This window comes from Ambystoma mexicanum, chromosome 9, assembly GCF_040938575.1.
Source record: "Ambystoma mexicanum isolate Mex_15411 chromosome 9, UKY_AmexF1_1, whole genome shotgun sequence".
NCBI classification, from domain to species: domain Eukaryota; kingdom Metazoa; phylum Chordata; class Amphibia; order Caudata; family Ambystomatidae; genus Ambystoma; species Ambystoma mexicanum.
The window spans coordinates 168396676-168421680 of NC_090931.1; the positions used below are offsets into that span (position 1 = coordinate 168396676).

The 25005-nt window shown below is 44.7% G+C and overlaps 1 long non-coding RNA gene across 1 annotated transcript in view; it reads right to left on the reverse strand.

The window, feature by feature from the left end:
- Window positions 1-25005, reverse strand: part of LOC138487792 (uncharacterized) — a 141905-nt gene that overhangs the window by 116380 nt on the left and 520 nt on the right. The gene's annotated exons all lie outside the window — the stretch shown is intronic.

Here is a 25005-nt window from a genome sequence, read left to right on the forward strand (position 1 = left end):
TTGTAGTTCTGTCCCCTGGTCCTTCTCTGAAGGCCCCTAGTGACATTGTACGACCCATTGCCCTCTCTGCATTGAAACCAAGTATCCATGAACTATTGTGATTAATTACTATACCGACTACTGTTCTCTCAGTACCCAGAGTGCATCCCTTTTCCTTCTTGAAACTGTCTGTCCTCTGCATTCCTTTACGGGGTGGGTTGCATTTTGTAGTGTGCTAGAACTGTCTGTTGTGATACTAATAAAGTAGATATGTTTATACAACCATGACTTTAAAGTCCCTTTTATCATTGGGTAATAATTGTATATTTGCTGTGTTGCAACTAACCAACGATCCACAACCTATCGGAGATAAGCCTACAGTTCCATCCACATTACCAAAATTCCAGAGGATTCAGTGATCCTGGCCAAATCATTGTATCTCAGCGTACTCTCTTCTGTGAACATGTTTGACCTCTCACATTAAGGTGAAATTGTTTAGGCCATTGCCTGCTGTTTCCTTTTATGTAGGCAATTTTATTAGAAGGATTCCTAGACAGAAAAGAAACAGAAAAGAGTGAAGCCAAAATCACAGGCCTATGGCTATCTTATTTTCAGGTCGTATTTGTCACAAAAACTGTTTCTGTTTTTGTACAATTCCAAATATGCCTCTACACATCATTCATGACAATCCACAAGTCTGTGTGTTGGGTGTAGGTAAAGCTTTCAAATACAATGCATTGGAAAAACCTAGATGTGATTTGTTTTGATTATCACCAACTAGTATTGTAGTAGTTGTATGCTTCCCTTGATGATGGAGAAAGCAGGAATCCATAGAAATGACTGAAAAAAACAAACCGAATGGGATATTTATTTGAATTTCTGCTAAACGAAAATTAAAAACAGCAGAAAATTTAGAATAAAATCCCATTCGGTTTGATTGTAGTGATCAAGGGGAGCGGGGGTTGCAGGGTTGTCCCCTGCACCCTTGTTCACTATAATTGCATCAGGGGTTGCAGGCATGTCCCCCGTGACCTAAACAATAAAGGTTCAAAGAAAAACATTTAAAAAAGAAAAGGACCCTGCAGCGCCGGTTCACATGCACGTAAGTGAAGGGACCAGCTTTGCAGAGGGATGGAAGTGTCGGCGGCCCACAGCGAAGTGTGTTGCCAAAAGGTAAGTAAGGAGGTGGGAGGGTGTGGGTTAACAGAAATGTTCAGGGGAAAGAAAACCGAAAGTCATTTTCATTCAAATGACTTTCAGTTGTTTCTCCCTTTGACATTTCTGATTAGGTTAAAACATGGACAGCCTAGAAAAAAAAGCTAAATTCATTCAGCTGTAAATGATTTCAATCAGGCACACACCCAAGTATCGCCCAGCATGTAGTGTGCAAATGAAACCCTTATTCATTTGTATCTATAAGTTCAAAATTCTGAATGATATACCACTCATATCATGCCCTTCTCACAATACCCCCAGGTACACTGAACCAGGAATCAGGCTAGTTGTCAAGGTAATTATTTGTTTATTTGTTTAGAATTTAAAATCACAATATATTTTTAATAGGTAACAACAATCACCAATGGGGTGACAGGAACAGCGAATAATATCTTTAATGCACTAGGAATCAAGTAATGAACCCAAAAAGAATGTAGCAAAGAAATGCTGTTGGGTTGGTTTAGAACAGATAGCATAATGTTTAGAGGTTCCCCCTGCAACACCCCTCAACCCACCAATAGGCAATTTAAATAGATGTGAGGAAATAGCAGGAACTCAGGACTGTCTGCTCGACAGATTTCACAGACAGTCCTCCCAGAGACCCACTAGCACAGCATACAAAGACTGCCTATCTGTCCCTAACTTCAAACGTGCTACAATAGGGGGCAACAGTTTTCCTGTGAAAGCAGCGAAACTGTGGAACTCCTTACCGCCAACGATCAGAATAGACCAACCCTACCAAAACTTCCAATCCAAGGTAGTTTCATGGCTGAAAACATAGGCTCCTAAACACTACCTGGTGCTAAGCATGTCCCACTCACGCCACTTGCACACTTTGTAACCACATGTGCCTACTTGTATATATGTATATTATGTATATTATGTGTACCTCATTGTGTTTATGTATATATTTTGATGCTGTAACTAAGCTTTGCAAATTCATGTAAGGATGCGCCTTTTACCCTAGGGTATGATTGCGCATTACAAATAATAAACAAACAAACAAAACATAATGCAGACCAAACAGAATATCACTCCCACCTTTTCCCTTTAAACACAAGAGAAAAACAGGCTTGACTTTTCAACTGTCAGATGGCTTTGAAATTGGCTGAGCAAAAACACAAAATATGTCAAGAAATGCTTACATTATTATGAATTCCTATGGGAGCCACTTTGAACAGATGCAAGCAAACAAAATCAATGATTTAATCAAAAGAAAACAATTGGAATCTCAAAGTCAAAGTGGGAAATAATTTAAAGCTATTCACACGTGTAAAACCTTTGCTAAAAGTAAATTTGCAGCAAAATTTTACTTATGTGATTTTTGATATAACAGGTCAACCACACTGTTTTGAGTAGAGTGGATGTAGCTTAGGATGTTAGGTACAAGTGGGAGTTGAAATTTCGCTTCTATCTCAAAAACTGAGGTAGTTATGGAGGTTTTAGTGAGAGGTGTTTTTGAAAAATAAAGACACGAATTTGGACAAGGACTTCAGTTTAGCATCAGAAAATATGGCTTATGCTTTTACTCAATGCTAGAGTGTTCAGGCTAGGCAACCAAGTCGGGACGAAGTAAGCACTGAGACTGATTCATGGCTTCAGTATCAGATCCCGATCACCTACCCCGGCGGCAACAGTCCAAACACTCAAAGTGGGATTTATGGATCAGAGTTACACAGATAAAGATGACTATAAAAATGACGCTTTAGGAACTAGACAGAATAAGATAGTACTAAAGATTTTGACACTGTTACTGGTTATGAAAGTAGGATAGTTCAGAGATTAGAGAGGAACAAGATAATGCAAGGTATACAATAGTTCTCTAGCATCCTATTAATACTCACAATCCACTGGGATTTAAGAATTTTGGACAGTCACGGTTCTGGTCAATGGATTGGTTCTATCAAGGAAAGACAGCACATCAGGTGCAGGACTAGATCAGCTAGGCCGGTCACCGGAAATGCACAGGATCTGCCCTTCTTGTTTCTGGGTATTTCAAATCAGCGGGATGGCGAGTTCATTAGGCAAACATTATGGTAGCAAGCCAGATAGTTTCAGGATGCTAGTATCAGGATGCTTTCTCACACCTCAGCACTTCACTGGGTTGTAAGAATTAGTTTGAGGATTGAGGCCTTGCTGAAAATGGTTCAGCTACTGCTTGGCCTGGTCCTTGGCATCTAGATCTGGAAGGATGTTGAATGCTGGATGTTGAATGCTGGATCAGAGTACTTTGCTGGAATCAGAAGAGTGAGTATGTGTTGTCAGCTGTCTCTATTTATCCTTTCAAATGGCATCAGAAAAATGGGTGTATGGGCCCGCTTAACTAAACTCGCCACCTCTGGGAAGGGATTGGATCAGAGTCTCATCTCCGCTTTGCACACGAGTGAATGGATCCAAGACAGATGATGTTACATTTATGGTTTGGCTTTTACCATCCTTAGAAACCTCCCCTAGCCACTAGTATCAAAATCAAATGTTGTCCTAAATACATGTGTAACCTCTACAAAAAGCACATACATGGATTACATATGTTATGGAGTATCTGTTCCTCAAAATCCCGCAGCTGTGAGTTCTTATTTCACCTTTCTGCAGCATTTTGTCCATTTCACCATGAAAAACATTTTCCAAATGTTCTCCAAATTTCCACAATTGTGTGTGTTTACCATAGGAATGTGTGTGCAAAGATTAACAATTCTAGCATACATCCAGTTCCCATAAAACCACATATATTGCCATTCCTGTTCCAAATATGCTACTCAGCTCCATCACATCTGGAAATGTAGTGCCAAAGATTAGACTAACAAATCTGCCCTTTTTATATTTTTCACCATTTCTGATAACAAGTTATGAATCTCTAAAAATTGTTCATTATATGTTCTTAGCAGCAAATGGTCTGCCTTTTGTCTCTCCCTGGAGCTCAAGGAGTAGCCTCCACCTTTGGGAACCTTCTGCAAGCCAAGTTTACAACCTCTTCACATGTCCATTTCCTGGCCTGGGGAATCTGCCATTGTTCACTCTCTGGCAACAGACAAACGTCTGTCCTACCCCACAATTTCCATATGCCAGTGAGTATCTGCTGAGAGGAAGGCCTTCCCCTTGGGAGAAACCTGTTTTCCACTTCCTGCAGCCCAGACAGGCAAATTTATTCTTAATGTCTTGACTTGAACTCCATCGTAAAACAAACTTGTTGCATCAGATGACATAGATAAATGACTTTCTTAAATTTAAACGTGTGGAATCAAAAATAACTGAGATCTGTGTTTCTTTCATCAACAATCCTTTTATATTTGCTAATCCGGGAGGCTTTTAGTTTAAATAACTTTAAAGTCTACTCAGGAGAGCCCAGCCTGCTGCACTCAGATTTTTGACAGGAACTGTCATTCACAGGTAGCCCAGGGTACTGCACGCAGATTATTGACAGGAACTGTTATTCACAGGCAAACCAGTTTTGCTGGAAAATGTTTTGCTTTTAACCTTTCAGGACTTTGTACATTCACAAGTCCTTCGGTTAAATGAATTTTAGCACCAAGCCAGATTTTGAGTGTTGAGAAGTGTTATGTACAGGCATGGATTTTTAGCAGCAAAGTAAATGTCATTATAGGAACATTTTGGAGTTTCACTTGCAAAGTGCTGCTGCTCCCTGTGCACTCTATGTTTGCTTGTCATGTAGTCCACTGGCACTTTTTCTGCAACATGTGCTCTATTCCACCACATATGCACCATGGGTGGCAGGTTGTGTAGTCATCTTTTTGTGTGTTGAAAAATGCGGTTTTGGAGGTTTTGGCGTGCACAAGAGTTTTGCCGCCATTTTTGCTGTTTCTTGCACCATACATAGCAGAGTGATACCGCATAGTATAGCAGAGTGGGTCAATACATCCCACACACCTTCATCATACATTTTTAAAATGTCCGGTTATTGTGTGATTTGTGTACTTTCCAAGTCTTGTCTACAAAACTGTATTATTTTAGCTCATGAAAGTCAACCATTCACAAATGTGCTACATTATAAGAAGTAGAAAACAGTTTGGTCAAGTACAGAAATTGCACACAGGGCTCAACTTCCCACCTTGAACTCTTAATTAAAGTGTGTGATCCTGGGCAACTGAATGAACCTGTCACCTTTGCCAGTCCATAAATATATTTCAAAATTGTCAGCCCCTAAGAGTAATTTAGTTTGCAGGGTACTCTTCTAAAACCCTCACCCAATAGTTTAACAGACTATTGTGTTGCTTCATAAATAATAATAGTTATGACGGATATATTACACATCGCACAGTCATTTGTTTCTTTGCTCGTTAACATCAATACCACTTGAAAACCATAGCCGTCTTCTGATCACAGTCTACGTCCCATATGTACACCTTCTGATAGTTTCTAACCAGAATCCGCTATCTATGCTATGGTATGTGTATGTTTCGCTTCTGATTGGTTCCCTGCATCAATGCTTTAACGCTTTGATGCTCTGTGAGGCTGCTAATCCCAGTCCAGGTATATGTGTTCCATTTTTATACAGCTACTGATCCGTGTCCTGAATTTATACTGTGGCCTGTACACCATCCGTGTGGCTTCCATTGTTAAAATGTGCCCTGTACATATGGTAGAACACAATTACCGTAGTCATAAACTGCTAATTTTGCCCAAGGAAGATGACACTTGTTTATTATTCTGATTCCAATAAGGATGAAGAGAGCAAGGGGGCTTTATGGGAGTACCCAGGCTTAGTATATGAAAAGAGATTTCGGATCCCTTCATTTCTTTAGTTTGAATGAGACCCCAAAGGTGTCTACACCTGGGCCCCAAAATTACCTAAAATGGCCATGCCAGCAAAAACCCATGAAGAAATGTATGATAAACCAGAACATAATCATACAGGATCGGCGTTCTAGGACCGCGAGGATACTGAATTATGATTTTCAGACCGGATAAACTGCTTGGTGAGTAATCCTTTAAAAAAATGTGTTGTCTTCTACCCAAGTGAATATGTGCTACTGCACTATTCACTCTTAAACCCTAAGCCTACGTCCCTGTATTTGCTATTCTCTTAGCATAAACATGACCTGTAATCAAAGGTCCTCCATTTTTACCTTTCTTATACAAACAGAGTCATTAATCCTGCACGAAGGATCTTGCCCTCTAGAGAACAACCTACACCAAGGAATATCTATGCAACATGGAGGATTGCCGCCAATATTTTTTAATCTGAGTTTAGAGCCCTTTTGATAACAAGCATGCAATGGATGGGATACAGAATAGCTCTGAGACCAAATAATCGAACCAACTCAGGAAGATGGCAAAGTCTTGCTGTTTTATTAACAATTATTTAAAACAGGGAGGTTACAACGGACATCAACGGACGTTCGCTCGAGCACTCAGCGTAAAACACATAATAACAGTCATTAATACAAAATATTCATCATAAGTGACGTCACACTACATGGCAAATGAGAAAAACCTACTGAGGATCGGGATAGGCTCAAGGGGAACCTTTAAGTATACTTTCTATTAGAGGTGGGCTTGTGATAGGATATCTACTGTCAGGTGGACAACTTTTGCCTACCTCTAAAACATTTCATCCTTAATCTTCATTAGGTAAACAATCTATTATTGGTGCTCAAACTAGAAGGCTCTTCATTATATGGCCATCTACAATTTGTTGGCACGCTCGTGCCAGGTCTGATACATTGGTTCACTTAGCTGCACGTAAACTCATACCCAGGTGCCAGGGGGTGAACTTGGCCTCATCTCCCCACCCAATTAGCCCGTCATTTCTCATCACCCATGCCTTCTGCAATATAGATTGTCTTTGAACTTGCCCTTGCAGTGTATTCTTGTCTCTAAGAATATAAGGGAGTATGAGCATGCGTTATTGTTGTTCTAGAACGCCAAGATCAACACTATTACCATCCTTGGCTCACATGCCTGGAGACCACGATTTGGTCCTATTTGCAGCATTTAAATGTCTTAATTGAATCAAACTTGGCATGCTTGGTGTTCTTTCTTTTCACTTTAACAAGGGAGGATTCAGCTTCTCGTGTGCGCTGCCTTTGAGAATAGATAACAGGCCTTGGCTGCTTCAGCTTTGACATTGGCCCAAGCAGCCTCACCCTCCTGGTCTATGATCTTCAGCTAATTCTTGCTGCGACACAGCTCTCAGCCTTTTCTCTCCATGGGTCCGGGCTTTGTGACACCAATGTCCACCTTCCTATACAATGGCGGCTTCGCCTGCAGTCTATTCACTACGTAGGCAGCCTCTATGATTGCTTAGTCAGCTTGCGTACAGTGTTTATACAGTCATTAAATGGTTTGCATTTTCTTCAGCGTGTCACACACATGCAATCTTCTTTCCGCATATGAACGTTTATTTGATTCTTTACTTCGTCATCAGTTTCTGTAAGATCCATACATTCTCTTCAGCCAGTATCTTGAGGGCGTCGCACTCAGACTCTTGTGAAGTTACTGGCTCCTCTTTCATTCATTTTCATATTCCTCCAGGGAGTTCCTCCTTCAGAATGTAATCTCTTCGGGGATACATTTGATAAGGTTTACTCAGTGGATATCTTCTTTCGAACACTTGTTGTGGAATTGTCACAACAGCTGGTGTCAAGCATGGCACAATCTCAGGCTTCCAACACACAGGAAGTAGGGGGTGGGATTTCCTGTAGAGGCATGCAACTGCTCCTCTACAAATCTAATTACCAAAGTTACAGCAACAGAGGATGAGTTGGCAAAAACAAGTTTGCACCTGCACTGTTAATTCACATCTGTGCAGTGAAATAATGTTTTAACTTTCACTTACCACACTTCACATTCACTTTCTTTCTAGATACACCAAAAGTCTTGAAGAACTATGAACATGTCTGTTTAAGTTAACTCTATGGAACAAATGGATGCATTCAACCCATGTTGTCTTCCTCCTGATGAGCCACTTCATTCTTCGTGGTGAAACAGGTGTTTAGGAATTGTTTATTATTGGAAGGAACCTTTTGCATCAAGTGCACAAATAAATCAGCAAGTCATCATACTACTGATCTCTGTGTTATCACTTCGAGAAATCTGCCATGCATCCAATCAAAAAACAGGTGCGGCATCCATGCGCCGTGTTTTTGTTTAAACCAGAACATAATCAAGTGGAGAGTTATTTACTAGGGAAGAATAAGTGAGTGTTTTAACCAATAAACCCAATGGAAGTAGTAGACCTGGGGTGAGGTTGGGACAGTATGACGGAAGGACATCTGTTGGAGAGAACAATTTCGAGTTAATATCACAAGGATTTTGAGGGCCAGGATTGAGCCCTGAGATTGATGATCATGTAGAGGAGGTCCCAGACATGGCCTGCACCACTACACCTCATTTTGAGGTACCAGGAGAGTACTCACCAAGGTATGTGACGTATGATGAACAAATGAACCAACAAAGAGCTGCACTGGGGCTCTGCCCAGAGTACATCAGAAGATTCATACCTGTTGAAGTGCCCATAACCAGACAACCCTGGGTAGCACAGTATCCTATCAGACAGCCGTACCAGCCGCTGATATGAAATGAAGAGTACCTACAGACGGTCCATGAAGCGACCCAAAAAGCCCTAATGGAAGGCCAGTGGAAATGACACAAGGGCCTGGACAGACTCGTGAATGAACAAAAACGGCTATCGAAGACAAGCACGCCAGTGCGAGTAGCTACGAAAATAAATGTAATGTACACAGAGAAGAGACAATGTTAAAACATAAGGAAACGTTACTACGAGAAAAGATGGAAGCAACCGAACAGTTAAACGTGTGTAAATGGGCTTGGAACGCAAGAGGCTAAAGAAAACGATACTGCTTGCAATGCTTAGTAGAAGATTAGAGCGGCAAGCGCCAACTATATATCTACCTCAATAAGGCACATTGTACAAGTGCGACTCCATTTTGTAAAGCAGAAATATACCCAGGCTGCCAGAGGCCTAACAGGCCAAGTTTCGTAACCCAGCCAGAGGCAAGAGAAGGAGCGGAATCAAAACTCAACAAGAGCGGCTCATGCCAGGGAAATCGAGGTCAACCAGAGAAAGGGAGGAGAGCGTCAGCTAACAAGACTCAAACTTCAGACCATACCAGCCTGCCCCATGAAGGTCAAGATAAGGGGGGCCCATGCAGGTGGCGAGGCCGAAACGGAATTAAATACACTAAAAGCTGGAAACTGAAGCAGATTCATGGTGAACTACGCGTGATCAGCCAGGCGCGAAGAGGTATCACTGCCTGATGTCACCCAGAACCCGAGGATGCCATAACTTTTCCTGATTAGAGAGTACAGTTTCGAGGCCATACCCAGCCAACTAATTGACACATAGCCCAAGATACTGATTGATGGAAGGGAGGCAGGGTGAAACTTGGGACACCAGGCACCTGGGTGTCCAGTCTGCAAGCTGCTAATTAAAAGTGGAGATTTATGTCTAGGGGTGTAACCTGCCCAATCACAATGGATCAAGTTATCTAGGGTCCTATATATCGTGGAACCAATGAGACGTCGTACTTGCAGTGACGTCTATCACATGGGATGTAGAGGGAGAGGTGTAGACACCCACCCGATAAGAGTTATCCAATCCGCCTGTTCCACTATCATATACAGAAGTTACCTTTCCTAACCAATTATATTGCATGACGAATTTTGTAGAATTAGACATCAATGATGACGAGATTGATGCATAAAGGTTACTGTTCACCTGAAGTTCAAGGAAGTCGGAGCTAGAGAGGTGATTGCAACAATGCTGATTCCTAACTGCTTCCCTGTTTGATGTACTTGTCATTAAACAGACTTCCCTTTGCCAAACTACTGAGTCCTCATTATCGAGTCGTGTTGGAGTAAGTGAATCATGCACCCCCATCCCTCACATGGTGCAGCTATCTTGTCTTACCAGTTCTAGAGGGTGAGCGCTGACCTATGGGCCCGTTGGTGGTCATCTCGCCCTCCTGTACACTTGGTAGCGTGAGGATGGTTTCGGCCATCGATTATGGATTATTGATTAATATAGTTATAAGACACCTATAGACCGACGGCACGAAGTAACTCTAGGCCTTCGGCAATATCACGAATCCTTTCGCCATGCCGGCTGAGTAGGCTGAGAAGCTTCCCGTGGACAATGATAGAGTAAGTCCATAAAAATCTGCAGTGGGTCTGAAGGAGCCCGCCTTTCAAAGCATAACCCTTATCATTCCCGCAGGCAGCCAAACGGACGAAAAAACCGCAAGAGGCTGAAGAGGAAGGGGTGGTGATTCCGAAGCTCCAGAGAGGAAAAGATGCGGTTGGTAAGTGAAACAATAAATGTGTTACTTTGGCAAATGTCTTGTAGGCATTAGAACAAGCAAGGGAAGGGTAACGGAGGGTGGCGGAGACAAATAAAATAGTCAGAAGTAGAAAAGACTGTATATATATAAGGGGTTAATAACTCGAGTATAAGAGAGAAAAACGTAAGGTTACCAGGCGGCACCCGAGAGAAAAACGTAAGGTTACTGGAGGGGCACCCGATAGAAAAACGTAAGGTTACTGGGGGGCACCGGAGAGAAAAACGTAAGGTTACCGGGGGCAACCGAGAGAAAAATGTAAGGTTACCGGGGGTGGGGGGGAACTGAGAGAAAAATGTAAGGATTCGCCTTGTTCCTGCGCTTTAATACAGCGGTCAGAAGAAACGTGAACTCATGGCCAATATAATAAGAGACAATTAGACTACGATGACGTTTAAAGACGCATTAAAGGAGTTTGTTTAAACTCCATGACGGGGTATTGATTAGAAGGCAGGTATATGTATGACCAGCTGGTGTCTGTCTAGTCTGTCAAGTGTCTGTCCTATGTGTTCTCTTGTATGCAGAATGTAAGAACTGTATCGTTGATTGTGTGAGATGAAGTTTGATTTTATGCGATTCTGTGAAGAAGAGGGAATCGCCAATGAATTGATGGTTTTGAGTTAATGGATAGTATACATTTTGGCAGAAAAGAGTGGATTGGAGCTTGCTTATCTGGTGCTCACTCATACCAGTAGAAGGATAACAAACTGTATAAGTATTGTTGGTAACGGAATTAAAATGGAGGAGGTCACCTCACTTGCACATCTATGCAAGCAACTACCTAAGCATGCACCTAAATTAAAAAAGTATAGCATAGAGTGGGTTAAGGGTACCGCCCACAAGATGTTTATGCCTTGGCCACAGAATGGGCCCCTTTCCAAAGCCGTCTTACAACACATGACGACTTATCTACATGCCACATATACAGGCAAGAAGCTAGAAAAACGTCTTGCTGTTCTAGAGCTATGGAAGATGTTTGAGCAGGCGAAGGAGGAAGAGCCTCCTGCAGATTGGATATCAAACGTATGCACAGAGGGGGGGTGAGTCGCCTACCACGCCACTGGCCCCGCCTGAGCCAGCCATTGAGGGTAGCAAGACAGAGGGGCTCTACCCATTAAGAGAACTAAAGGCAGACACGGGTATAGCAACCCCCGCATATGAGTCGCCTACGTATAGTAAAGACGACAATAAAGAAAAAGACCAGGAAATTAATATTGCCTCCACAGTCCTGAGGGACAAGGAGAGACGTAATGATGAAGGGAAGGAATGAAAGGGAAACGAAGGTAGAACTGATGAGATAACATTCGCAAAAGAAGAATGGATGGCAGGGCAGATATTGCTAAAACTAGATGGAAAAGGAAGTGATGATGAAAGGCAAAGAGAGAGGTCTGATGAGACGCCAAGGAGAGAGAGAGAAAAGGAAAAGGAATTAAGGGATGAAAGGACAAGAAGGAAGGATAGGCTGAAGCGAGAACAACCATATCGCGAAGAGCAAGAATAACAGCTTGATGGCAGCCAGAAGGCAACCTACGACCAGTACAAACAAAATAAGCAAAGGTTGGAAGAAGAGCAAAGGGTGCGAGAGAAGAGAATGAAGAGAAGAGAAGATGAGGAAATTAGAAGAGCAAAAGAATGTAGAAACGAAAGGATGAGGGGAGAAGACAAGGCTAGAGAAGAAGCGGGGAAGCGCAAGGAAATAGATGAGGAAGCAGAACGTAAGCACAGACAGAGGACACAAGATCTTGAATATTTGGAGCGGGAAGTTAAAAAACCGAATCCTGTTGTAGAATGGGAAGATATAGAAGAATTCTTTCCTGCACATGACTCGGTACCAGGTACGCGTGGGAAAAATATTGAGGATGACTTCGACACCAGAAGCATCGGGGAAACGATTGATAAGATATACGATGAGATGGGGCTAGAACAGAGATCCCAAGGGGGAAGGGAAGATGAGCGCCTGGAGAGCACTCAACTATATGACACAGAGGATGTCACCCGAAGTAGTTGGAACAGGGGACTGTCCCTAGACAGACTGGAGATTGGGCAGGACGAAGAAGATGCAAGGAGTTGTGTAAACTGGGAGTATTCAGAATCTGACTCCGGTGGGGAAACAGAGGATGAGGCACACGAGGAAGGGAGATGGGGCGAAAAACGGCTCCCAGGGGACCGAGGGGTATGATGGTCAGACGCTAGCGAGTCCGCAAGTAGGACACCAAAGTCTGCCATGCAGTCTGGCCGACATGAAGGAACACCCCAAGGTCAGAGGGGGGCATCAGCAGCTGCCAATGCAGATAGATTAAGGGCATTGCCAGGGAGACGGCAAGGCAGAAATGCCACCCCAGCGATAGACCAGAGAGCTATGGGGAAAGAAAAGGAAGAATGCGCATTCCAATTCCCGCTGCTAGAAAAAGGGGGAGCAAGACCACAATATATTCCATGGCCGCACATGGATCGAGAGAACCTAAAAAATAAGCTTCCAATGCTGACATCGGGAGCCGGGAAGTGGATACATGAGTTAGAGAAAATGACGGGGGGTGTCACCTTAGCTATAGGGGACATTAAGGGCCTCCTAATTGCCATACTTGGTGAAAGAGCAGACAATGTATGGAAACGAACAGGCTACCCTAGGGTAACCCTAATTAACACCTCCCATGATGGAGCACCATTCAATAATTGTAGGGCAGCAGTGTGGAAAGCGCTGCGAGCGCTATATCCAGACACTTCCGATATGGGAGCTATAATGACTCGAAAAATGAAAGAGTCAGAGGATCTGTTGATTTATATCCAGAATTTTTAAGATGCATGGGTGCTCGAAACGCATGAGTCTTGGACGAAATCTATCCCTGTATTCTACCACATATTATGCCAAGGAATGCCCGAGCCAGTGCAAAAACAGCTCAAGAAATTGGTTGGAATAGAAGCCAAACCATGGGCTGAAATACAGTTGACAATTGCACATTACTGTAGATTGTTGCAAGAAAAGAATCGGAAAAAGGAGGCAACTCGTAAGGGTGAGGAGGGGAAGCTGGTGCAAAAGAAACTCTCAAAGTATGCTCTCGAGGGAGCCATGCTGACAAGCCCAGCTGAACCGCGCACACAGCAAGTGACTAACCCATCGCTGAATAATCAGGGTAGCGCAGGATTTTACCAGAGAGGAAGGGGTTTCAGAGGAAGAGGATGGCAGAGTCATCAGGGTGGCTTTCAAAACGTACAGATGGGCAGTCCAGCTAAGCTAGATGGACAGATGGCCCGAACACCGCAAGTGTGTTGGCTGTATGGAATGACAGGACATGTGGCGCGCATGTGCGGAAGGCAAGGCATGGGGCAAAACGGCCAAGGAATGGGGGCAGGCATGATGAATCAGCCAGCCGTCCCGCAACAGGGCGGTGCACAAAATCACACAGTGCAGCAGCAGATGCCAGGCTTGCAGCCAGGTGCACAGCAAGCGGTTCAACCCCCGCACATGGAGAACGTACCGCAGGGACAATCCCAGCAGGCACCACCACAAATGTCGCAGGGCACTAGCTCCGAGGGGGAGTCAACCCTGGAAATGGGGGAAATCAGCAAGTATATAGTGGGCCAAACTTATTTATGACATAGGACAGCTCACGGAGGACTCTGATGTGTTCTATCCTATCAGTGACACCAGACCCTAATAGGGAACCTAGGGTGAATGTCATCATAGGGGGTAAAGAATATTTCTTCTTAACTGACACGGGTGCGACGTGCTCGTGCATACCCTGGGGACGCTGTTCTCATAAGGAACTTTACAAGGAAGAAGTGGGATGAGCCACGATTCAATGGCCCTTTCATCGTAGAGGACTGCACTCCTTCCGCCATCAAAGTCCAGGAAAGAAGGGCATGGCTCTTCCTGAATGACATTAAACCTTTTATAGGAGAAAGCCCTCCAGCTGCATCCAACCACAAAGAAACCACAGGCAATGGGGAAGAACCTCAGCACGTGCAGACAAGATCCATGGTGAGGAAGAAGGACGCATGAGCAGCAAAACAATGACAAAAGAACTCTGTTTCAATTTGTGACTTTTTTAAGAACATTTCCCCAAACCAGAGAAAGGTGATAAGGAACAATAATACGGACACTCTGTGCACCACAGTTGCAGGATAAAGATGAGAACTACATATGCAAAGCCACACCAACGCTGACAAAACAAACTTTTGAAATAACGTCTTGCCCAAGTAGCATAAAGAATCAAGACTCTGATAGACTGGAAAAAAATGAGAAGAAAGATATTTCTTGAGAGCGTAACACATCGTCCTGAAAGCAACCAGTGTCGACACTTTGTTCACAGAATGTATGGTATCTCCCAGCAGAGACCTCAAGTGGGATATACTAACCTACTTCCAGCTGATGGTAATATCATATCCGTCACTCATAGGGAGAGAAACCAGTGTCACAGACTTTATTCAAGATCCTGCGAGCAAGAAAATAATCTGGCAACTACTGACTGTCATCGCGGAAGCCTTCGCCGAGCTGCCTGAGCACAGTGGGAAAGACACAAATGCTTCCACCACCAGCAGACATTGAAGAGCTCACCTACACTTTGTTCTTTCAAATAATCGTGAAATGCCCAGGACTTGTCGGGAGAACAACTGACACACGCACTTTCATCATAGACCCAAGAAATCTAGCTCAGTTGAACCAGCGGTGGACTAAACTAAATCACCTTGTGGTAGTCCACGCAACAGGAAGGTGCAGAGACTGTGCGAATCAAAAGAAAAGCACATGACAAGGACCCGGCACATGACAAGGACCCGGCCAAAAAGGACAAATGTCCCTATCACCCGAGGACAGCCGGCTGGCGCACAACGTCCTGCTTTGACTAGTCACAGACAATCCGGAAATGGTAGGGAGGCCTGCAGATGTTGAATTCATCACCTTCTTTAGAGATCCAGCCAACGCCCCACACATGGGCACACTCCTCCACGGCATAATGCTGCAGGTGGAGCTATCTAACTTCCAGCGAGAATACCTTAGGAGGTTTCAGTGAGACTTTCCTCCGTGGGACAGATCGTGGAGACAGAGAGACAGTGCTTTATCTTTTCGTCGTGGAACAAATCGAGGACAGAGACACAGTTCTTCAATTTTCCACCACAAGACAGATCGAGGAGAGCAGAGACAAGAACTACACCATCCTATTTTTTCGTTTTGCTTTTTCCTCTATTTTTCCTCATTTTTATTTTTTATTTTTTCATGTTCACTTTTATTTTTATTTTTACTACATTTTATTTTATGTGTGATTTTTAGCAGTTCCATCTTTTCATTCCTTCGCATTGAACAGGTTCCAGCATGTCCTCAGGACCAAGGCAAATTCGAGGAATGCACTGGGTCCTTACCTACAGTAAATATGCATTATGAATGTGATGTACCAAAGTTGCTAGTCAAACCCTTTTCCATAGTCTAGCACAGGAACTGTACTACATACCCAGAGATTACCGACAGAACCCGTAAGAGGGGGAACACATGAAAAGCACTTGTCACTTTAGTAGTAATAAACTCATAAACTACGAGATCAGAGCAAGAAGAGGAATAAATAACTGACTATGGACTTGTTTGAAATGGGGGCACAGAACAGTAACCTGGTTTTACCACCAGCACAGGGGTGCCCCCGCTTCCCTGAAAGGAAATGCTGCCAGATGTCCTACAAGCCTATTATGTGTATATGCGTAGTAATTTTCATTGTCTTTCTGTCATTGACTATCATAACTGCCTTCTTTATTGGTGCACGAAGTGTCCCAATCTCAGTGCACCCACCAGATAATGAACGTCTGGGGCCTACGAAAGCACCCAGACCCTATATAATCATCCAAGCCCCAAGAAAAACTTATAGTAAAGTTAACGAACTAAAATTAAATATAATTAGCGGTGATTCAGACACACTTGAGGTAACAAATGACGAGAAAAGCAGGAGACAGGGTCAGCACAGAATGAATGAAAACACGGCACTGACCACTGCACGCACCCACACATAGGATGCACACAGACAAGGGCAAGTGTATATGGCTACAGGGCATCCAACGAAGGCAGCAGAGAAGGGAAGACTGCCTGGCGAACAATCAGCTCCAGAAAATAGTGGAAGCAACCAAGGTGAACCAAGTGAGAAACCAAAGAAAGAGGGCATAGCAAAATCCCTCAAAAGAACAGAAGTAGCCACAAAGGAACTCGAAGAGAAAACACAAATACTGATAGATTACTTGTTCCAATTCATAGTCAGAGCAAAGAAACTGCACGAGGAACTGAGAAATAGAACTACAGAGACTATAACAGTAAGCACGTCAGCTCAGACGCAAGGAGCAAGCACCAGACCTACGACATGGCCACGCGTTGGGGAGTTGGTGAGCCAACGGTGGTAAGAGAACCTCTATGGAAGAGTACAAGAGGAAAGGAAAAGAAACAAAAAACCTTCTCCTACCACTGCGATACAGCCAAGGCAGCCCGCCCTACCAAGACGCTAAGAGTGGAAAAGCAGCACAGATGCTTTTAAAGACATAGCAATAACAAACTACAGAAGAACGCTGAGAATCAAGATAAGCCTGCATGAAGATAACGATGAGCTCAATGATTACCTTGACAGCACAGCCCACCTCGGAAACAACATATGGTACCAGCACATGAAGGAAGTAGGACAAAGTCAGTCAGAAGGAGAATGCTTCGTCTGTGCACTCCTACCATATAGCATGGGAAAATCCAAGATCTTTGTGGCTGTAGAAATTGATGTACCCACAGCACACTGTATATCAGATGTAGCAATGTACAACACCAGAGGACAATTTATGGGAAGAGACGCCTCGTTGATATGGGCCAACGAGAAGGATTACCCGGATGAAGATGGCTACGTCCAGGACATTAAAACAAGAAACAGGGCACACACAAGGAATCACGTGATCAGATACGAGAATCCTGGCGTCAAAGGATCAGGAACAAGTTGGGTAATAAACCCAAGATTGAACATTCAATGAAAAACTGCAGAAGAGGTTCAAACCTGGAAGAACAGAGGCCAAATGCAGATTTGGGGAACAGTGGTCTCCCTGGATGGATGGATGGATGGGAAGAAGGAGTAGTAATCTGCCGAGCTTGGATGGTCTTTGGAGCCTGCCAAGAAGCAATAGAGAATTTGCAGAGGTTGTGCAAACCTCTGTGGCCAAAACTGGTAAAGCTGCTGACATGAGTCGAAGACAGAGGAGGACCCCTGCAGATAGTACCACTGGAAAGCCCAAAACTATGCTTCCGAAATAATGGCACGAGGAATATGGAAGAGAATGTAAACTGCGGACGAATCTTTGAAGCCGCAGGAATGACACAAGGAACCGCAGTTATTATGGACCATTACTGGGCGTGTGGATCCAAGGCATACATAAGACTAACGAAAAACTGGGGAGGCATATGCACACTGGTGAACATCCACGTTCCCGTGCTAGTGATCCCTAAGAATGAGCTGAAGTTGGACAGTTTCCCTAAAGCAGATGCTCATCTAAGGAGAAGGAGATCTGTGGAATTGGTATCCAGGATGAAGAGAGACAATTACTTTTCTACCAAATCAGAAGAGGTATTCCATGCAATCCCATATGAACACAGGCTGTTCAGCCTCACCTCAACAGTGTTCACCACGATGCTCTTGCCAGACATCCAAATTGGAGTGAATGCTAAATGGTTGCAGATAACCAGATGGGAGTTATTGCAGACCATCAATGCCACTATAAAAGGATTTAACGCTATCATAGAAGAGCTGACAGCAATCAGACTGATGACCCTCCAGAACAGATATGTGCTTGACATGATCACAGCAATGGATGGAGGTGTTTGTGCAAAAATCGGAGAATCATGTTGCACATTTGTACCATCGCACGATGAAGAGAACGGAACCTTAACAGAGGCCATAAGTATGTTGACAACCTTGAAAAACCAGATGATCGATGAAAGTGATGAAGCGGACGATGACAGCTGGTTTGGTGACCTATTCTCGTGGGTCCCACAATGGATGGCAGATATATTCAAGCTTCTGGGAGCACTATTAGCAATGGTATTGATAGGATTATGTGTTATCAAGATAATCATTGCACAGTGCCAGAAAACTGCAAAGAAAACCATAAGGATGAAATTAATGGCTGATGTCGAACAAGGGTGGAACCCCAGAGCCCTGACTGATGAAGAAATAAGAGACTTTGTGAAGGCCCTCAAATTTGCGCCAGAAGGAACAAAGTTCACATATTCTAAGAAACATAGAAGGTATGAAGGAAAATGTATCTACTGCAGCCCAAATGGACAATGTCAGCTAATGACCTGGAACAAAGATGAACATGTGAAAACAGCAGGGAGTTTGAAAGGGGTGATAAAAATATGGACCCTGAAGACTCACACATTCACACCATCATGTACAAACCCTAAAGATGATGAACATGACACCGAAGAATCAAGGGAAACAAATGCAATGGAGATCGCACAGTGGTCGATGAACCGACCAGAGGAAGGAGTGTAGAGGAGGTCCCAGCCATGGCCTGCGGCCATACCCCTCATTTCGAGGTACCAGGAGAGTACTCACCAAGGTATGTGACGTATGAGGAACGAATTAACCAACAAAGAGCTGCACTGGGGCTCTGCCCAGTGTACATCAGAAGATCCATACCTGTTGAAGCGCCCATAACCAGACAACCCTGGGTAGCACGGTACCCTATGAGACAGCCGTACCAGCCGCTGATACCAAACAAAGAGTACCTACAGACGGTCCATGAAGAGACCCAAATAGCCCTAATGGAAGGTGTTAGGAAAGATTTCTTAATTGTGGGTAATTTTCCTTCCATGTGGCAACCCCTAAAATTTTTGCTGTTGTTTTCACCATGATCTAGACTTTGCCAGGGAAGTGCAGCCTTCTGCCGCACTCCTCTGGGCTTTCGCTCCATTCTTACGGGGAAACTGACATGCCCTTAAGACAGTCAGTACCGGGAAACGCTGTTTTCCGTAGTTTCTTTATCATGTTGCAGCTTTCGTGCAACATGACACAAGAGGGCACTGTAAGCTAAGTTACTGCTCTCTTGGGTCTCTAGTCTTCTACAGGCCCTAGATACTCTGTTTGGATTGTAAATGATCGGTGCAAGTGAATCACGGACGGAATGGTGGCAGCAATCGTTTCTTGTGTTTTTGAGCTCCTTTTGGCGTTTTAAGTGCATTTCTCGCGCTTAGCCCAAAATGGTGGCCTGGCTCCCAAAATGGCCAGACCACGAGGCTCCTTTGTCCTGTCCGCTGACCGTCTTGCCCCCTTCACCTTCCCCAGGTCGAGCCGACCCGGGGCCTTCCTTATTTGGGCATGTACTTTCCCGCAAAACACAGATGCTTGCGCGGGCTTCTACAGGCCTTGTGTGTGCCTCCAGGATGTGGGCTGGGATGTCTGGTCCCAATACACATCCTGGGTGCCAGAGAGTCTAGTGTGGTGTGAATGCCTGGGACCACCGTGGTCCGTGATAGGTCCACGTATGGTGTGAGTGTTTGATGAGCGGATCTCCCATTGGGTCCCCTCCGTTTTGGCGCGAAGGGAACCGTGGATAAGAGGGGGCTGGAAACGCTACTACCATGTCGATCTCCTGAGTTCTCACGAACAAAGGAATACAGGAGCCAAGTATCCTGTAACCACGAGGCTGAACCGAGGAATCGCTGGTGACCCGCTGAAGGACTGCTCCTCTGCACTGCTGTCGCCTTGTGAAAGCCTTTCTACCTCTGATCGAACCAGAAGGCCTGTACTGGTACTTAGACCCTTGGAATAGTTGGGACAGCTATTCTCGGCATCTTCACCATCTCCTGCACGTAAGCCTTCGGAAGTGTCTCTGGGCCATCCAGCAGACTGACCAGCCTACCCAGGAGTCTTGCTCTGTAACCGCCGCCAGGTTGTGTTGTATTTCGAGTCCTTGTCACTCTCACACGATTCGTACACTTGGCATTCCCAGGTCTGAAGTGAGTAGTGTACATTTGGCTGAGATACACACAGCCGCTCCGTTGCCCTGCTGTGGTAACAAACTGTGCGGGTTCACTTCGTTTGGGACATCTTTAACTCAACTCTGCTGCTGCAGAACCTACATGACGACGAGACGTCCCCTGCTCCCCTGAACCTGCCAGCACTGAAACTGACGCGGAGAAGCCTGGGTCTGCTTGCATCGGGGACCGGTGAGTAGCATAGCTAGGAACTGGTCGCCCTCCTGCAGGAGCCCATAGCTTTTCCCCGCTGAGGCAAACAGCACGCCTTTCCGTACTCGCGCTCTGCTTCTGCCCACAGTGGAGGCTGCGCTTGAGTCGCGGAACTCTGTTCATCTTCTTTTGTGCACCGAACTGAACTGCCTGATTCCCTCGAAGAGACTCCCCTTTTTGCCCGTTGGCACCAGCGTGTGCAGGTACTTTTGAGCACAAGGCTCCACTCTTCGTAGGGCTTGGACTTCCTTTTAGTTAGGTGCCTCTGAAGGCGGACTGGGTCTAATCATTATTTCGCACTGCCTGTTTTCCTCCCCTTCTAGGTGGACTACACATTTCGTGCATCTAAAGCTTTAGACTCGTTTGTATTTGTATATATATTGTATTGGTTTGGTATGTTTTGGTTTACTAGAGTTTTATCGTGATTTCTCGCTACGGTCATTGTTGCAAAGGCCTTGGAATAAATGTGTATATATTTTTAATATAACACATGTTTGGAGTAATTTGTAAGTGTCCTTGCTTTGTGTGCTCATTGCGGGCTTTCAGTCACCCTCACCCCTCTTGAGACCTAGTCTTGACCACCGCGATCGCTACCCTGATTGGTCTGGCTTGTCCAGAGGTTACCCTGTTCCAAGTAATTAGGTTGGCCTTCTGAACCTCTGCGCCTCCAGGACAGAGTTCAGAAATCCGTCTTAACAGAAGGCCAGTGTAATTGACACAAGGGCCTGGACAGACTCGTGAATGAACAAAAATGGCTATCGAAGACAAGCACGCCAGTGCAAGTAGCTACGAAAATAAATGTAATGGACACAGAGAAGAGACAATGTTAAAACGTAAGGAAACGTTACTATGAGACAAGATGGAAGCAACCGACCAGTTAAACATGTGTAAATAGGCTTGGAACGCAAGAGGCTAAAGAAAACGATACTGCTTGCAATGCTTAGTAGAAGATTAGAGCGGCAGGCGCCAACCACATATCTACCTCAATAAGGCACATTGTACAAGTGTGACTCCATTTTGTAAAGCAGAAATATACCCAGGCTGCCAGAGGCCTAACAGGCAAAGTTTCGTAACCCAGTCAGCCAGAGGCAAGAGAAGGAGCGGGATCGAAGGTCAACAAAGAGCGGCTCATGCCTAGGAAATCGAGTTCAACCAGAGAAAGGGAGGAGAGCGTCAGCTAACAAGACTCAAACTTCAGAGCATACCAGCCTGCCGCATGAAGGTAGACAGAATTAAATACACTAAAAGCTGGAAACTGAAGCAGTTTCATGATGAACTAGCACGTGATCAGCCAGGCGCCAAGAGGTACCACCGCCTGATGTCACCCAGAACCCGAGGATGCCATAACTTTTCCTGATAAGAGAGTACAGTTTTGAGGCCATACCCAGCCAACTAATTGACACATAACCCAAGATACTGATTGATGGAAGGGAGGCAGGGTGAAACTTGGGACACCAGGCACATGGGTGTCCATTCTGCATGCTGCTAATTAAAAGTGGAGATTTATGTCTAGGGGTGTAACCTGCCCAATCACAATGGACCAAGTTATCTAGGGTCCTATATATTGTGGAACCAATGAGACGTCGTCCTTGCAGTGACGTCTACCACGTGTGATGTAGAGGGAGGGGTGTAGACGCCCACCTGATAAGAGTTATCCAATCTGCCTGTTCCATTATCATATACAGATATAGCACCTATACTGAAGTTACCTTTCCTAACCAATTATATTGCATGACGAGTTTTGTTGAATTAGACGTCAATGATGACGAGATTGGTGCATAAAAGTTACTGTTCACCTGAAGTTCGAGGAAGTTGGAGCGAGACAGGTGATCGCAACGATGCTGATTCCCATTTGTTTCCCTGTTTGATGTACTTGTCATTAAACAGACTTCCCTTTGCCAAACTACTGAGACCTTGTTATTGAGTCGTGTTGGAGTAAGTGAATCCTGCATCCCTATCCCTCACATGGTGCAGCTATCTTGTCTTACAAGTACTGGAGGGTGAGCACCGACCTATGGGCCCGTTGGTGGTCATTTTGCCCTCCTGTACAATCACGTGACCTCGTGCAGAGTCAGCATGAAAGTCAAGAGTCCCATTTCAGGCATGCACGCAGACAAGCACGTTTTTTGGTTTCCCATGAAATGGGGCCAAAAGAAATATTTTAGTAGCACTTGAAATCCACATGATGAGACCTATGTATTAGGCCTGTCACCTAAAGTTAATTTCAGCATGCCAGAGATGCCTGTCTCCATCAGTCCTCCATTTTTGCATCACATATTGTGATGGAAGCCTTGAAAGACACAGTGTATAGGCGCATTATAAAAACCCAATAAATAAACGATAGGCAGGAGCAGGGTGCATGCCCAGCTCCAGAGTAGCCATTAAGGGGCAATTGTGCATATCCCATATTGGCGAAGGCACCTGTATACGCCTCACTACTTGTTGCATCCAGTGTATCTTCTAAACCTATGTTTACATGATCAACCAGAGCCCCTCCCCCACGCCACCCACACCCCTTTGTCTATGACGGGTTACATGAGGAACAGGGGGGTGCTGGCAGAAAAGCTAAAGAGAGCCACTCGACACCTTAATCCTTGGGAGACCCCCCTTCCATAACAATGGAGCAAAGCTACTTGATAGCCCCAGACACATGTCTTACAGAATGCAAAGTCAAGACTTAATACAAAAAGCTTTACAACAATGAACTCAAATGTATATTTAATGCCAACAAATGCTTAAAAAGTGCTCCCCTGTGAATGACAGGCTGCTGCAGCACGGCTGGGAGCAAGGTGTGACGCGTTGGTCCATTAGAACCTCTTTGCTGGAATGGCGTGACGTCACAATGGTGACTTGAAGAGTCATCATCTCCACACACAATTACAGGGTCTGGAACGGTGGGGAATGCTGCTTCCTGATTGGCTGGTAAGTGCCCATGAACAGCTAATGCCAGGTATGTGGCTCCCTCCTCCTGCCCAATCTTTGCAGACCTCAGGCACCGGCCCCCCTCCCCCAGTATCCCTCGGATGTGCACCTGGGTGGTGCAAAGCTCAGTCCTGGGGTAAGTTTACACTCTGGGTGCCAGAGGCCAAGTCCCCATTACAATGTTCTCTCCTGAACCACTTCGCCTGGGGGTTAAGTAACAGGGCAATCCTGTTGAAGCCAATCTTGGATGACGTATAGTTCGAGATGTGGGCGACAGGAGTGTAAGTCAGGCATGGTGGTTGTCGGCTGGTCGAAGGGCTGCTTATATACACACACACGTCCCATTTTATAATTTTTACTCCGATGTTTCAGCACAAGAGTTGTTTACAAACTGCCTGGGTTTTATCCTGTCTGCTTGTTATGGGATGTCCACCTTGTAAGGAGAAAAATAGCACTTAAAAGCAAAAAAGGATACAGGCCAGTCCTCCCTTTAGATCAGCTATTTGGGTTTAGTTTAGAAAATATTCCTTTCAATTGTGCCAAGGGCTGGGAGTTTGGATCCGTGCAGTAGACTTAAGAAGCCATTCAGACAGATTTGAAGATCATTGCACGAATATATACTATATTAAAACTAGGTTTTCAAAGGAAAAAGAAAAAAAGTGTTGTTCCCTCAATATGTGTAGCAGCTTTCCCATAAATATACCAGCAATGTCAATAAAATGTGGGCCAAGTGGCAACCCCAAGGAGGAATGGCTATAGCATAGGTCTGCCAGCGGTGGCTCTCCAGGTGTGTTGGCCTAGGAATCCCATGATCCCTCACCATTGACTATGCTGAGAAGGGCTGAAGGGAGTTGTAGTCCAGAACCTCTGCCATGTCAAAGGCTGCTGACACAGTCGTGTCTATTCCTTGTACAAATCTGGGAATTTGGGGTTTTACCTCAGGTTTCTTGTCTGAGATTGACATCAAAGAAATGATTGGCGGAGCCCACTCTGGGCTGATTAGAGTTACCTTGCATTTGCTACCCAAAAATAGAAACATATGCTTACACATGTTCACTTTTGTTTCCATGTGTATGGCATACCCTTATGTGTGACCCCACAAAAAATAGTTTTACGCATGTTTCCCAAGATGAATTAATGCAAAATAAAATACAATGTTGCAAGCAATGTGGCTGACTCTACATAAACAGCTCCAGGGCACCGAGAAGGGGGCCAGGTGCCAGAACCTTCCATTAGCTGGAACCACCTGGCATTGGTATGTAAACAGTGCAGTGGCTCCTTGTGGGTCTAGGCCTCTACAACCCTCGTTATAAAGGACCTCCCGGGTTAGGCCAAGGCCTGGGTATTTCTGGAGACTGTGGCACTAGCTGTGCCCAATCT